The sequence below is a fragment of the Lasioglossum baleicum genome, chromosome 6 (genome assembly GCF_051020765.1).
Source record: "Lasioglossum baleicum chromosome 6, iyLasBale1, whole genome shotgun sequence".
In the NCBI taxonomy this organism is placed as follows: domain Eukaryota; kingdom Metazoa; phylum Arthropoda; class Insecta; order Hymenoptera; family Halictidae; genus Lasioglossum; species Lasioglossum baleicum.
The window spans coordinates 1,971,974-1,978,920 of NC_134934.1; the positions used below are offsets into that span (position 1 = coordinate 1,971,974).

Below are 6,947 nucleotides of genomic sequence, written 5' to 3' on the forward strand. Positions count from 1 at the left end.
GGTATACAGGCAGCTCTCTAATAGCACGATTAAATGGCTTCATAAAATGTTCAAAGTTGCCGTGTTAAAGAACGAAAGGAATTCCTAAATGATTCTCGGTTCTCGCAACAGATGCAGAAAATTCTCATTGTGCGCGAGCATCTGCAGTCCAGGTCTGACAGGCGAACGGTCTGTCAAACGTTTACAGCTCTTTTACATGCACGTTCTATTTTACGCGTACATTCTATAACCATCACTCGTTACGTTTGTCCAATCAGCAGACCGAAGCCATTCGTTAGTCCGTCAGAAAACGCACATAACAGCAGCCTAAACGAGCTGGCATAGCCGAACAGGGCCGAAGGATCCGATCCGAATGCAAAAATGGCACGCCACAAAGTTAAACGGAACCGTATTTAAGAGGTTCCCGGTTGCCAAAGTCGAGTATACTCTCCGCGAAAATCGTGAGGCCGTGTTCTCCATGGAACGCCGTTGCCAAACGGAAGTTGATACCGGCCAAGAGTTATCGGATGCCGAAAAAGTTATCGTCGGATTCCGTGGAGACGTGGTTACGCTTCTCCTCGGCTTTGGTAATATCGATCTCGTCTGGCTGGCGATAAAAGTTTCGCGATTTCGTCCATGCAACTCCGATGTCCGAAATAACGGGCTATTTACTTAAACTCGCGTTCCGAATCTTCTGCCACAACCGTCCTCGTCTTCTATTTTCTTGTCGACACAAATTGCGGACAGAGTAGGGAAGACAATTCGGGAACGACACTTCGACCCTCATATTCATCCTGGAGCTGTTTGTATGAACCGAAATGGAGACTTGATCGCGGTCAATAGGGTGTTCGATAAAGAAACGCCACCTTTTTTATGTGTGGCAATCTTTACGGCGAGAACCCTATTAAAGCGAGGAACACGGTTTTGCTTTTGAGTGTTCCAGTATTACAATGGCCCTGGAAATTCGCGGCATTTTTTTCAGCTTCAATGTTCTCGGTCAAACATCATTTAATAACTTCCCTCCCCATTATCATAAAATTAAATGAGTTTTCCACAATCTTTATGATAAACTATGTTTTATTTATAGTGTTACATTTTGAAAGAATATATATTTCACAACACAAACAGAAAGAGATCGATCATTTTATAGCATGTCAACGTAGTAAATCGGTGAATTTTCACTGTGAGGAACGTACGAGAGTTAAGTAAATATGATTGTATTGAGTGATGAGAAGTATTTTGAGTGGAACCCCTTTTTGTAGATTATACGAATAAAATCCAATTCGGCCAGAAGAGTGGAGCAAAGTACATATTCGCGGAAGCTGGTTGGAGGAACGACGCTTGTTGTTCTCTTGCGGCGAGTGTCTCTGAAAAAGCAATGATCCCGAGGAGGAAGTTTCTCGCCAACCTAATAAAACGTCAGATGTAAATCAATCGACGCGGGCGCGGTGGTGGGTTCGATTTGGCAGGGAACGTTAATCTTCGTGGACGGCGCGATGGCCTCATTTCGCGGGTTCGTTTCTGTTCGTGTTCGCGCGAATCGAACCGACTGGATATGTGCCGGGGCAGCAGCTCGATTCGTTCCAAACAGCGACGGGGGACTTACGGGAGGAGACGAGAGAGCTTTTGGCCGGCTCGCTAGAAAATGGATTCGAAATTTACTGCTGCTTCCCGCGATGAAACTTTATTATTCGTTTAACGCCGCGCGCCGGCGAGGCAGCGTCCCGGTCGTTTCGCCTTCAATCAGCGGATCTTTAATTTGACGGCGTTCACGGCTCTCGTGGCCGGAAACCGGGGATCGTAAATCGATCTGGCCATTCGAACTTGGCTACACACACCGCTTTACAACACGTAACGCGCTATTAATTAATTCTGCGCTGCGGCTGGACAGTTTTTGCGCATAAAAATCGCTGCAATGTAATTAACGGAACTAGGAACGGTTCATTTAAATTTTAATTTCTTCAGAGCCAATGTAACTTGTACTGTCGAGTCAGCGGAGAAGATGATGAATGAAATATATTTAAGTTACCAAGTTCTTTTAACCTGGAATCAAATATTATTTTTCTGTCATACAATTTCTATCGAATGGAATCTTGCTTCCGATTACGAGCTAACAACAGAGATTGAAACACATCTATCAATTACAGAACGAAGTAGAGTGTAGCATTTGACGATCAAATAAAAGAACCAGCAATCGAGTTACGATAAAAGCCGACCATTCCGACTGCCCGACAGTAAACAACGTCCCCCGATTCCTGAATCGATTCCGCGAGCAGAGAAGAGTCTTCCGGAGATTGTAAAACGAAAGCACTCGAGGACGGTCCACTGGGTGGGTCTATTCGATGACCGAATGAATCTAAGGAGCTCCGGAAAGAAAGTTGAATTTTTAATAGAAACTCTGGCCGCGAATCGCGCCATTGAATTCGTTCAATGGTGCGCCAGAACTTCTGGGCAGAGAGATGTATCTTTTATCGGTGGTTCGCGCGGCGGGTCTGATAATTACATAAAAAATTCGGTAATTGTCGGCTGCGAAAAGGCCTCGGCAGCAACCCTGGCGCAATCGTCATGCCACTCGGAGGAGCATTTAGGCGCGTCTGGTAGAGCGGGGCAAGGGCCGAGGAGCATTTCGCCAAAGAAACAGCGCGGAACAGAATTTATTTCTGCTTTTGATCCGCGCCGTTCTTTCAAAGTAGCCTCTATTTTAAGCTGGCCCGAGTCAAGGGTGAGGAAATAAACATTCCCCGGTAGGAGGCCGTGCACCATTAGAGTCTAGGCAACCCGTGGGAGTTTTCGTTAGCGCGACGACAAACGTCTGCGAATCGCGACGAGAATAATTCCGCGCAAGGAGTACGACTAATTTATCAGGAGACACGTGTCACCGGTGAAATAATTACACCGGCGCATATCTCCAGTTACTGCAACGTCCGCAAACAGTCCAGAGAAACGGAGGAGAGAACGATCGTCGAGCTCGCCGCGAAACCAGGCACAATAAGCCCGTTTTGATCATAGGATCCAGCCCCAGGGATCGATACGCAGGTGTCTGGATCCAGCCTGGATACCACCGCCGCACGAATTCCTCCGCGATCGACCTTTCGGCTTTATTGCCGGTCTCGCAATACAAGATACCTGCATGTAATCGTTCGCCGGATCGTCTGGTGGGGGCAGCGGGAAATTCTTGGTTAATGTAAACACGATGCAATGGTGCTAATGCGTTATGAATGATCGGCCACGGAAAATTTGCTGTTCGCGATTATTAGACCGTGAAACATTTTACTATTCCGGTCTTTAAAAACTGAGCCACGAATCGGTTAGAATCTTTCAGTGAATATCTAAATAATTTAGCCCGACTTTCTATCTGACGAAGAATGCTTCGCAAGAGCTGCGCTTGCTCTTAACCAAATTGTTGTACCCATAACGTTATGAATACTCTTTATAATGAATGCCAAATGCTGAACGGAAAACCAACGACAGCATAAAATCTGCTAAAAAATTCACACACAGTGTCGATACAATTTCCAACATTCAACAGTTGAATACCGTACAGCGATTTTCGTGAATACACAGTACAATACAATACTGAATAGAAGAACGACAACGGAAAAAATCGAGTCAAAAATTCGTCCGCTTGGTAACGCTATTTTTCATATTTGCGAACCATCGATTCGGTCCCGCGAAGGTAGTAAATACCACAATCTACTGAAAGCTGATTAAAAACTCAGCGTGATGCGCGCTCGTGAATCATTTCGGCGAACCGCTCGGCTGAGAATAAAACCGCGAAAAATCGATCGAGTCTATTGTTAATCGTTTAGTCGCCCAACATTTTTCACAAATGGATCGTTCGACGTTTCGACCAATTTTCGTGTTCGGCGATGCTGGCTTGAGACAAGATTTCTATGGAACTATGCGGCGGAACTGCTGTGCGAACGTCTAGTCAGTTGTTGAGACTCTCAACTTGAGAGCACCGAGAGCCAGTGAATGCTTTTATTGTACTGCAGGACTATTTTGACTGCACGGAAGCTAAGCTTTTATAGAATCCAGTTGGAGGATCGTAAAGCTGGAGCCAAGCCTTCCTGCCGCGGTGCATGAAGTGGCTGCATCGGCCGCTAAAATAGTTCGAGGGAATAGCGCAATTTCATCGATGGTAGTGGAAATCCGTTCACCGGGGTGCATCCGCGAAGATCACTCGAGTGACAGTGGTTTACGCTTAGCAGTAACCCTGATGAAAGATGGCCGATGCAGGGGGACATATTGGATTGTCTTAAAGCTAAATTAAAATGTTTATGGAGAAATATCTGGAGCGTAAGAAGGAGCTGTAAGTTTTCGATTTGATTGGGTGATTGTACTACAAAATTAACGACTCCAAATTCATTTGATGTTTCTTTGAATCTCTACGATTAGTAAAAGCTTTGTACAATTTTTTAGTTCATGGTTGTCGTTGAGTCATTGAAAAATAATCGAAGATAACCCGCCGCAAAAATATTCCGAATTTCCCGTGCATGGCCCTCGACGGCTCGTCGCGTCGCGTCGGCGCGAAATAAAACGCATGCCCCGCAAAATATTCGAAAGTCGGTCGTCTCGGGCGGGCCGAGTCGGTCCCGAGAGGCCGACTTGCATATATCCCGAGTGACACATGCATTTACCGTTTTTTTGCGATTCTCCGAAGTGACCGGTCGATCCTCAGGACCCGGGCGCCCACACACAGGAAAGGGTCCGCTCCGTTTCCGGCGCGGAATCGCGGATCGAAATGTCCGACATTCGCGAAGCCGTGCGTGTAGCACTACGGAGAACTATACGCGGTTTACGTAACGCTAAATACGCCGACGAGAAACAGACGGGCCGATGACAGCGAGATCGTGCAAACATTGACCTGGTCGATATCGCAAGAATGCTTCTGTTTGGAGCGCGAGGAGTTCAATCGTGACACCCGATATCCCTGTTTCCCTGAGATCATCTATTAACCGAACTAGAACTTGAGAACATCCCTAACACCCCTGTTCATTAAAAATGCTATTCTAAAGATGTGACTGATGAGATTAGTGCGGTCGGCAGAGAAATCGTGAGTGTGGCTAGAACGGAACTGCAAAGCACTTTTTAATTATTCCGTCCCGTAAACGAGTACAAGAACACTTGTTGTAGACCATGCATTTTCGCCAAATTTGAAACTATCCATGTCCCTAACAGCCCGGTTGTGAAATTATTGAAACAGTTTGCCGATCGGTGATTTCATGTCAAGACCAGCCCGCGCTTGAATGTAAATCGGAGACCCATATTTTACAATCTCAGTGAAAATGAAGATAACTGGGAACTCTCTTAGAAAGGCCAGCATCACTTGGTGACTCGGGTCACAGCGTTTCTGTTTCAGGTGCGTTCGATCACGAAAACCAAAGCTCATCGGTAACCGATCCGCGAAGCCCAAAGTTGCGATAAACCGCGGTGGTCCGCGTCGAACAAAGACATTTGGTACTCACAGTGGCGTCTGTAGGATGCTGAAGCCGCGGGTCGTTTCTTCCGGAAGAGGAGTGCTCCCCTCGCCGCCCACGAAAACCGGGAGTACACCGGAGCCGCGGGTTCCTCCGCGGATGGAAGCGTAGCCGGGAGCCGGTTCCAAGACGTGGTCCACGAATGGAGAGAAAAAGAGAGAAAGAACGAAAGAAAGGAATAAAGAATGAGAGAGAAGAAAGGAGCGGAGAAGTGCACGTGGCGGGAAGGTTCTGAGCGCGGCCGCAAAAACGGCTGGCTGCGACACGACCTCGCCGACGGTCGCAACGAGACTGAACTTCCAGACCGCGCTACTCCAACTCCAGCCTGGAAACAGCTGCTCTCGCCTGCCAGCGCCAGAAAACTACGACGCCTGGCTGTGGGGCCGGCCGGTCGTAGCTGCACGCCGCGCCAAGTGCATCTTTTCTGCGTCCCGATCGCACTGTGGTAGGGGCACCCCGCAGAAAAATCACGTTTCACCCTATTGGGACCGGTGGCCGGGCTATTTGCTGCACAAGCTCCTCTGCCGCTCCTCGGGAAACCGCTTTTACGTACGATCAAAGCTAATTACGAGTTTCCATGATCTTGCTCGGGAGCTTTTTCTTTTTCGTTTTTGATCAGTCGCACACCTGAACGCGACCGCCCCGTGTGATCAAGGACACAAGTTTGGTAGATCAAGAAAAGTTGAAGTGGAAACTTGATTGTGTAGTGGCACCGGGTGGTGACCGTTAGAAATGGTATACAGCTGTGTCTTTATTAATTCTTACCTTTTTGCACTATACTGGTGCCGTTGTGGCAACGCTCATAATCGGCTAATCGGCTTATAAAACGGAAATCAAAGTGTTTCATACAACAGGCTTGTAAGTTACACTGTAACTTATCTGGTTAAACTTATCTGCTTAGTATCTGGTTAAAAATTATTTACTAATCATTATCTGAGTGGCGCTTATCAATATCCATATTCCGCTGAGTGATAATGCTCGTATCGTGCATTCTATACATAGAAACCGTAGCACAATAAATCCTCCTATTTCTCGGTAAAGTAATATTATTTATATTTTTTGTACTTGTAGTTTGCCCGTACTTCGTACCCGTATGAATAGAATTTTATGTCCAATTTCAAACCATCAAAACGGAGGCAAGCGCCATAGATTTCGAAATTCCTGAAAGCGGTAGACACGATGCTTTCGCAGGAAAGCGTTCCGCGGCTGTCAGTGCGAAGCAGCTCCGAACCATCCGGGATCCATTACCTGAAAAAGGTGAATACTCCCCTTCGCTGACAGCTGCGCTCGCGTGTAAATATTTACATTTCGCGTGAGCCCTCGGGGTCGTTCACACGCGGCCGGAAGCCGGCAGTCTGCGAGGACGGCGATGCATTCTTCGCCGCGAATTTAGAAACAAGCTGTCTATTATTAAACGAGCCCCCGCGATAGGTTCGCGAAATAATAGCGATCGTCAGCGTGGAAAGAAATCCATAAATAAGCATCGAC

The 6,947-nt window shown here is 47.0% G+C and overlaps 1 protein-coding gene across 1 annotated transcript in view; it reads right to left on the reverse strand.

The window, feature by feature from the left end:
* The window catches only part of Sulf1 (Extracellular sulfatase Sulf1), a 90,119-nt gene extending 84,291 nt beyond the window's left edge, over positions 1 to 5,828 (reverse strand). The window contains exon 1 of the mRNA XM_076426615.1: positions 5,448 to 5,828. The gene's annotated coding sequence lies outside the window, so the exon portion shown is untranslated. The remainder of the gene's footprint in view (positions 1 to 5,447) is intronic.
* Positions 5,829 to 6,947: the final 1,119 nt, after the last annotated feature.